The sequence below is a fragment of the Saimiri boliviensis genome, chromosome 11 (genome assembly GCF_048565385.1).
Source record: "Saimiri boliviensis isolate mSaiBol1 chromosome 11, mSaiBol1.pri, whole genome shotgun sequence".
In the NCBI taxonomy this organism is placed as follows: domain Eukaryota; kingdom Metazoa; phylum Chordata; class Mammalia; order Primates; family Cebidae; genus Saimiri; species Saimiri boliviensis.
The window spans coordinates 17,960,111-17,969,656 of record NC_133459.1 but is presented as its reverse complement, the minus strand read 5'-3'; the positions used below and the strand labels follow the sequence as shown (position 1 = coordinate 17,969,656).

At 45.7% G+C, this 9,546-nt stretch overlaps 1 non-coding gene across 1 annotated transcript; it reads right to left on the bottom strand.

The window, feature by feature from the left end:
* Positions 1 to 4,040: 4,040 nt before the first annotated feature.
* On the bottom strand, positions 4,041 to 4,181 carry LOC120366289 (U4 spliceosomal RNA). Its single transcript, XR_005581015.1, has one exon. It is a non-coding gene; the product is annotated as a U4 spliceosomal RNA (small nuclear RNA).
* Between the last annotated feature and the right edge of the window lie 5,365 nt (positions 4,182 to 9,546).

Sequence of the window (9,546 nt, the reverse complement as noted above, 5' to 3'; positions counted from 1 at the left end):
TTAGTCTAGAGCATAATTCAGGAGGCGGGCCAGCTGTGGGAAACTGACCGCAGAGAACCTAGGAAGGTCCAGTCTGAGTGTTCAGGAAACACAATCTGCTATTTCCACCCAAAGCAAGAAAACGAGCCCAATGTTATTGAAGAACAGTGGAGGTACAAGTGTGAACATCAACGATAGTGCACATGAAAAAGCACATATGGCTGGGCTTGTTGTCTCAAGCCTGTAATCCCAGCACTTTGGGAGATCCAGGCAGGTGGATCGCTGGAGTCCAGGAGCTGAAGACCAGCCTGAGCAACAAGGTGAAACTCCGTCTCTACAAAAAGCACAAAAAGTAGCCGGGCGTGGTGGCATGAGCCTGTAATACCAGATACTTAGCGAGGATCATTTGTGCCTGGGAGGTTGAGGCTATAGTGAGCCATAATTGTACCACTGCACTCCAGCCTGGGCAATAGAGCAAGACCCTAATTCACAAGAAGGAAAAAAAAAAAGCACATGCCCAGTGCCTAGGCTCTGGAAAAAAGGTAGTAGTAATTGTTATTACTGTTCTTGCTGAGATAACTTAGAAAATTAATGTATTTTCACACTGCTGTAAAGAATCACTTGAGACTGGGTGTTTTATGAAGCAAAGGGCTTTAATTGACTCACAGTTTTGTAGGCTTAACAGAAATGATGACTTGGAGGCCTCAGGAAACTTACAATAATGACGGAAGGTGAAGGGGAAGCAAGGACCCTCTTTGCATGGTGACAGAAGAGAGAGAACAAAGAAGAGAGAGAACAAAGGGAGAAGTGCCACACACTTTTAAACCATCAGATCTCATAAGAATTCACTATCAGGCTGGGCGCGGTGGCTCAAGCCTGTAATCCCAGCACTTTGGGAGGCTGAGGCGGGTGGATCACGAGGTCAAGAGATTGAGACCATCCTGGTCAACATGGTGAAACCCCGTCTCTACTAAAAATACAAAAAATTAGCTGGGCGTGGTGGCACGTGCCTGTAATCTCAGCTACTCAGGAGGCTGAGGCAGGAGAATTGCCTGAACCCAGGAGGCGGAGGTTGCGGTGAGCCGAGATCGCGCCATTGCACTCCAGCCTGGGTAACAAGAGCGAAACTCGGTCTCAAAAAAAAAAAAAAAAAGAATTCACTATCACAAAAACAGAAAGGGAGAATTCCATCCTCATGATCCAATCACGTGGATTACACGTGGGGATTACAATTCGACGTGAGATTTGGGGGAGGACACAGAGCCAAACCGTATCAACTAATGAGATCAGCACGTGGATAGGCCCAGTGGGAATCATACTGACAGAGTTGAAGCAGTTAATAGTAGTTTCTGTCTGCCTTACTCTTTTACTTGGTGACTGTCTTTCTCTGATTTTAGATGGTTCTTTTTTTTTTTTTTTCCAAGACAGAGTCTTGCTCTGTTACCCAGGTTGGAGTGCAGTGGCACAATCTCAACTCACCGCAACCTCCGCCTCTGGGGTTCAAGCAATTCTCCTGTCTCAGTCCCACAAGTAGCTGGGATTATAGGCGTGAACCACCACGTCTGGCTAATTTTTGTATTTTTAGTAGAGACAGGGTTTCCCCACATTGGCAAGGCTGGTCTCCAGCACCAGATCTTATGATCTGCCCACCCTGGCCTCCCAAAGTGCTAGGATTACGGGTGTGAAGCGCCGTGCGCAGCCTGATCTTAGGTGGTTCTAACAGGACCGAAATTTACAATCTTGAACAACAATGGAGGTACAAGTGTGAACATTAACAGTAGTGCACATAAAAAGCACATGAGGCTGGGCTTGGTGGCACACACCTGTAATCCTAGCACGCTTTAGGAGGCTGAGGCAGGTGGATTGCTGGAGTCCATCCCTACCCAAATCTCATGTTGGTCTCCTGGACTCCAAAAATCCACCTGCCTCAGCCTCTCAAAGTGCTAGGATTACAGGTATCAGCCACCAAGCCCAGCCATAAGTGCTTTTTATGTGCACTATTGTTGATGCTCACACTTGTACCTCCACTGTTCTTCAAGATGGTAAGTTTCCTGAGTCACTGTCTACCAATACAGTGGCATGTCCTTTACTGGTCTGGGACAGTGACCTGGGACAGACCAATCATAGCAGCCAAACTTTTCATCCAGTATGATTGGTCCTAGTGATAGGCTTGATACTCAAGCAGGGCCAATCAGAATCCTTCTATAAGATCAGGAATTTCCCAGGAGGCAAGTTAGTGTAATAGAGAAAGCATGAGCTTTGGTAACTGAAAGTATGGATTCTGGCTCACAAAGTTGGGCAAGTTTTTTACTTTGAGGATTAACTGAGATAAAACAGAGTCCTTGGCACAAAGTAGACATCAGTAAGTGACTTTGTCAATAAACTTCATAATAAAAAACAGTACTCTAATTAACCTTCCTCACTGTTCCACCCTGCCTGATCAATCTTTGCTCTGTAAAGCTCTGCTAAAAAGCTCTAATTGGGAGACCCACTTTTTAGTGGGGAAAATACTTAATTTTCCCTGGCCCTTGAGCTTTCCAGAGAGTAGAGAAGGGATGAGAGAGTAAAGTCTCAGGATGGGAAGGTCATTGCCCAGTCCATCCACTGACCACAAGGAATTGGGGCATCTTTTGTTTGGCTAGGGTTCTAAAAGTTGCCTTCAGCCTAGATGCTAGATCAGTGCTGCCTCATAGAACTTTCTTCTCCGATGAAAATATTTATATCTGTGCTGTCTACCACAGTAACCACGAGCCACACATTGACTACTGAGCACTTGGAGAAGGACCAGTAGGACTGAGGCACTGAATTATTTATTTAAATTAATTTAAATTTATATATCCACCTGTGGCGATGGCTACCACATGGAACAGAGCAGCTTCAGATTGGAGCATGGCATTAGCAGAGAGACACAGAAGGGGATGAGAATAGTAGCTGGTGCTTGCTTGGGGAGGGAAGGCTACTACAGTTTAGAAGCAGGTGGGTCTCCAGGTTTAGAGAGGTACTAAAGGAAATTCATCTGTCCAGGTGCAGCGGCTCATACCTGTAATTCCAGCACTTTGGGAAGCCAAGGCAGGCCAGTTATTTGAGGTTAGGAGTTTGAGACCAGCCTGGCCAACATGGTGAAATCCCATTTCTGCAAAAATTAGCCAAGCATGGTGGCATGTGCCTGTAATTCCAAATGCTCGGGAGTCTGAGGCAGGAGAATCACTTGAACCCAGGAGGCGGAGGTTTCAGTGAGCCGAGATCACACCACTGCACTCCAGACTGGGCAACAGAGAGAGACTCCATCTCAAAAAAAAAAAGAAAAAAGAAAAAAGAAAGAAAGAAAGAAAGAAAAGAAAGGAAAAGAGAAAAGAAAGAAAACCATCTATCTAGTTCGCAATTTAAAACAATGCCCTTTAAAAACCATTTAAAGCATTCGTGCTTTACGTGCAAAGTTTCAGGACTTCTGAGAAGAGTGTCTTAAAAATTGTTTTAAATCTGTACGTCGTAAAAGTAATTAACGGCATTACAGGAAGATTAGTAACTAGAGGGGGAAAAGATAGCTCCAAATCCCACCACACAGGTATGTTTGTTTGTTTGTTTGTTTGTTTGCTTTTAGAGACAGGGTCTGGCTCTGTTGCCCAGACTAGAGCGCAGAGGCACAATCATAGCTCACTGCAGTTTGGAGCTCCTGGGCCCGGACAATCTTTCCACCTCAGCCTCCCAAGCAGCTGGGACTGCAGGCACATGCCACCACGCTGCCTAATTTTTGGAATTATTTTTGAGACAGGGTCTTGCTATGTTGCCAGGCTGGTCCCTTACTCCTAGCCTCAAGTGATCCTCCCACCTCAGCCTCCCAAAGTGCTGGGATTATAGTCATGAGCCATCACGCCTGGCCTATGATCATATTTATATATTTCCTTTCTTTTACACAAGTATATTTATATTTCACATGATAACTTATGAACTGTAATCTCCATGGGAATTATGTTCTGCCTCCTACAATTTTCATTTACTATCAGTACTTTTCTGTCATCATAATCTTTGTATTTTTTTATGTTTAAAAAAATAATATTCTGTCTCCATAGAGACTATCAAAAACTGCCAATGCTGACTATGTTGCAAGTCGTCATGGTGGGATATTGGGAAAAGTTTTCAATTAGCAATAATTGTACCTTGGATAAATCTCACTGGCTATGATACTGCCATGGCACAAAACTTCTTGTATCTTTTTTTTTTTTTTGAGATGGAGTTTCATTGTGTCGCCCAGACTGGAGTGCAGTGACATGATCTCAGCTCACTGCAACCTCTACCTCCCTAGTTCGAGCAATTCTCACAAGTAGCTGGGATTACAGGCACCTGCTACCATGCCGGCTAATTTTTTTGTATTTTTAGTAGAGATGGAATTTCACCATGTTGGCCAGGCTGGTCTTGAACTCCTGACCCCAGGTGATCCGCCAGCCTTGGGCTCTCAAAGTGCTGGGATTACAGGTATGAGCCACCATGCCTGGCCCACAAGATCATTTATTTTCCAGAGCCTCAACTTTTTCATCTATAAAATAGGAATAATACTACCTGCCTTTTGCCTTTTCTGGTTGTTATCAGAACTGGACTTTTTTTTTTTTTTTTTTTTTTTTTTGAGACGGAGTTTCGCTCTTGTTGCCCAGGCTGGAGTGCAATGGCGCGATCTCGGCTCACCGCAACCTCCGCCTTCTGGGTTCAGGCAATTCTCCTGCCTCAGCCTCCTGAGTAGCTGGGATTACAGGCATGCGCCACCATGCCCAGCTAATTTTTAGTATTTTTAGTAGAGACGAGGTTTCACCATGTTGACCAGGATGGTCTCGATCTCTTGACCTCGTGATCCACCCGCCTCGGCCTCCCAAAGTGCTGGGATTACAGGCTTGAGCCACCACGCCTGGCAGAACTGGACATTTTTAAATTGCCTCTCACACTACCCGGCACCATGGAAATGTTTAATTAATTACAACTAACACTATTATAGTTTTTGTTTTGTTTTGTGTATTTTTTAAATTTTGCTTTGTGGGTGACATGTTGTCACCCCAAGCTGGAGTTCAGTAGTGCCATCACAGTTAACTGCAGCCTCAAACTCCTGGATTCAAGCAATCCTCCTGCCTCAGCCTCCCCAGTGGCTGGGACTATAGGCATGCCACCATGCCCAGCTAATTTTAAATTTTTTATTTTGTATGGATGGTGTGTCACTATGTTGCCCAGATTGGTCTTGAACTCCTGCTGTCAGAGGTATTTGAACCAGAGCAACTCCATTTTAAACAGGGTCTGGGTAAAATAAGGCTGAGACCTACTGGGCTGCATTCCCAGGAGGTTTGGCATTCTAAGTCACAGGATGAGATAGGAGGTCGGCACAAGATGCAGGTCACAAAGACCCTGCTGATCAGGGCCAGGCGCGGTGGCTCAAGCCTGTAATCCCAGCACTTTGGGAGGCCAAGGCAGGTGGATCACGAGGTCAAGAGATCGAGACCATCGTGGTCAACGTAGTGAAACCCCGTCTCTACTAAAAGTACGAAAAATTAGCTGGCCATGGTGGCATGTGCCTGTAATCCCAGCTACTCAGGAGGCTGAGGCAGGAGAATTGCCTGAACCCAGGAGGCGGAGGTTGCGGTGAGCCAAGATCGTGCCATTGCACTCCAGCCTGGGTAACAAGAGCAAAACTCTGTCTCAAAAAAAAAAAAAAAAAAAAAAAAAAAGACCCTGCTGATAAAACAGAATGTAGTAAAGAAGCTGGCCAAAACCCACCGAAACCAGGATAGCAATGAAAGTGACCTCTGGTTGCCCTCACTGTGTATGATATGCTAATTATAATGCATTAGCATGCTAAAAGACACTTCCATCAGTTCCATGACAGTTTGCAAATGCCATGGCAATGTTCTGAAGTTGCCCTTTATGGTCTCAAAAGGGAAGGGACTCTTGATTCCAAGAAATCCCTGTCCCTTTCCCAGAAAACTCATGAATAACCCACCCCCTTTTTAGCACATAGTCAAGAAATAACTGTAAGTACACTCAGTTGAGTAGCACATACCACTGCTCTGCCTGTGGAGTAGCCATTCTTTTATTCTTTTACTTTCTTTTTTTTTTTTTTTTTGAGACTGAGTTTCGCTCTTGTTACCCAGGCTGGAGTGCAATGGCGCGATCTCGGCTCACCGCAAACTCCGCCTCCCGGGTTCAGGCAATTCTCCTGCCTCAGCCTCCTGAGTAGCAGGGATTACAGGCACGTGCCACCATGCCCAGCTAATTTTTCGTATTTTTAATAGAGACGGGGTTTCACCATGTTGACCACGATGGTCTTGATCTCTTGACCTCGTGATCCACCCGCCTCAGCCTCCCAAAGTGCTGGGATTACAGGCGTGAGCCACCGAGCCCGGCCTCTTTTACTTTCTTAATACAGTTGCTTTCACTTCACTCTATGGACTTGCCCTGAATTCCTTCTTGCATAAGATCCAAGAACCCCCATCTTGGGGTCTGGATTGGGACCCCTTTCTGGTAACACTGGCCTCAAGTGATCCTTCTGCCTCAGCCTCCCAAAGTGTTGGGATTATGGGTGTGAGCCATCATACCTGGCCTAGTTTTTTAAAAAATCATAATCATTTTTGGAAGTTCAATTTTAAGGACCTCTCCTTTTCCAGGAGATTTCCCTATTTGTTTATGCTAACAGGTCTCATGGCCCATCTCTTCTGATTGGATCAGAATCCCTGACAGCTTAGAGGCTGGCAGGCTGAGGGTCCCCAAGGCATGAGAGAATAGGGAGCTGTGGAGAACTTGGAGGAAGCATCACAGGAAGCCACAGGTGGGCTGAAGGGGAATTCGTCCTGCTCCTACTAACCAAATGCACAGTCCTTCCCTCAAGCTTGCCTCTCCTCTGAGCTCTTTTACGCCCTTGGTGATGGATGGGGGAGACTGAGAATGAAGAATGTCATAATGGTGGGAGGCGTTAGGGTGGAGGGGCTGGGGGTTGGAAGAATCAGGAGGCTCCCCTGTGTTTTCCCTCCAGAGTTGGCAGCTCTGGGGTGGTAGATAAGGCATTGTGTTTGGAATTCAGCACCATGGGTGTATGTACTGGGGTTCTAGTCTCTCCTGAGCTACCCTGGGCTATTATTATACCCTGTGAGTCCTCTTTTCCTTATCAGTGAAATGGTGATGCTAATAATAACGGCCACATAGAATTAGGAAGCTCAAATAATAAACAATAGTGCTGTCGCCAGGTACGGAGCAACCACTGCTTGCCAGGTCCTGGATTGAGTAATTCACAAGCATTACTTCATCAGTCCTCGCAACAGGCCCCAAAGGTAGGTGTTATTATTTCCATTTTACAAGGAGGAACCCAGGGCTCAGAGAGGGGAAGACTCCTTCCCATTCACCTTCCTGCTTTGTAAAATGGAAAGTCCTGGGTAGTTGTAATTTGTAGTTATGAACCTCTGGAGTTCTCAGCTCATTCCTTGGAGATCTGTGCTTGAAAGTTCTAGAAGGTTGCAGCATTTGTTAAATAAATTGATTTGACATGTTATTTGTTGAGCGCTTTGCTATGGTCTGAATGTTTTTGTGCCCCTAATATTCGTATGTCAAAATCTTCACTTCCGAGGTAGTAGGAGGTGGGGATTTGGGGAAGAGATTAGGACATGAGAGTGGAGACCTCAGGATTGGGATCAGTGTGCTTGTGAAAGAGGCCACAGGGCACTAGCCTGCCCCTTCCACCATGTGGGGACACAGTGAGAAGGCACCACCTGTGAACCATGAATAGGGCATTCACCAGACATCAAATCTGCTGGCGCCATGATCTGGGACTTCCCAGCCTCCAGAACTGTGAGAAGTAAATTTCTGCTGTTTATAAGCCACTCAGTCCGTGATGGTTTGTTATAACAGCCCGAATAGATCAACACACCTGCTGTGTGCTAGGAGTGGTTCTAGGTGGTTGGGATTCAGCAGTGAGGATACATGTTTGCATGCAGAGACTGAAAGATCGGCAACAAAGAAATATAAAATAAAACAAGGTAAGCAGGGAGGGCAGTGTTTTGTCCAAAGGTCAGAGAAGGAGGTTGTGCTCACCACTTGCATTACAGTCTACAGGGATGTAATCTCCATAAGGACAGGGCTCTGGGACCTTGTTCATCGTCACAGCTCCAGTCCCTAGAACAAGTTCTGGTTTCTAGTAGGTGCTCAATAAATATTTGTTGAATGAATGAATGAATGAATGAATGAATGAATGAAAATGAATAGCCTCAGTCTCAGACCTGCTAGAGAAATGTCCATTTTAGGGTAGGCATGGGATTTTGAATTCACCTCCTACGAGCTGACATTTGTGGAGAAACTTGTGTGCCCCGGGTGCTGTGCCATCCTCCGTGGCTCAGTACAGCCCCTTCCCTTGAGTGTCTTCACTAGAGAAGATGGTGGCGCTTGCAATTTAGTGGTCTAGAAGAGAAGGCAGCAAAGAGAATAAGGGAAGAACAGGAGTTAAGTGTGAAGAGGAAGCGTTTCAGGGTCAGCAAAGAATTCAGCAAGTGTATTGCCTGACATTTTTTTTCTTGATACAAAAAAAAAAGCTAGTTCTGTTTTTTGGACTGCGGCTCGCTGAGTCAGGGGTTCAAAGAGAATAGCATGAGGATAGGAGCAGTACATGTCATCTGCAGCACATGGTGATGCCCCAGAGACAGAACGTGGCCTTGAAGATGCTTCCCTCTACTGCCTCTGGCCCAAGAATCAAGGTCAAGGGCAGGCAACCAAGCTCAGCTCCCTAGGGTCCCAATCCCAGCCTCTCAACTAGGCCAGCCCTTCCCAAGAACACTACCCTTGTTCCACCCGCTTGGACTCCACACCAGGCTCAGCTGAGTCTCAGAGGCCACGGGTGTGAGAAGAATCATCCCAGCATCTGTTATTAACCATTATTTCTATTTTTTTGGCTGCACTTTCGCTTTGGCCCTGAGAACACTGGGTCGGTGCCTCTTTGAGCACAAAACGGCTGATTTGCCAGGTCTTTGTTCAGCCTCACAAAAGAAGGGGATGATTATTACAAGAACAGATTTTGCATTCCATATTTACCCCAGATGACATTGCCTTGATCCCTAAAATAACTCCAGATCGCCTGGGTGGAACTTGCTTGTTCTTTTTCATCTTGCTATTTTGCAATTGTTTACGGAGACCATCACCATAGTGATATTATCAGAGCAGGGCAGAATGAAACTCCAAACTTTGGGTTGTTATTGGTTTTTCCTTTGTACCGCGGAACATGACTTTTTCACCCCAAACCTTCTCTTTTATTTCTTATACGCATTAAAGTTCTCAGTTCCAACTCAGCCAGCATCACTTTCTGACTCATCCCCAGCAGTTAAAACCACAGAGGTGGTCCACACTGGGATGAGGGATGGAAGTGCTTGAGTTGAGTTTCCAAATTGGAAACTGTATTTGCCAGAAATCCCCTTTCCTTCAGATAAGACTGGGGTCAAAGTACTAAAGTGTTGAAAGAGGCACTAAATAAACTAAGAATCTAAAGGACCTTCAGTGTTTGGGCCAAGGAACATGGTGATAGAGTTCAACAAATAAACACAGCTGGCCCAGGGT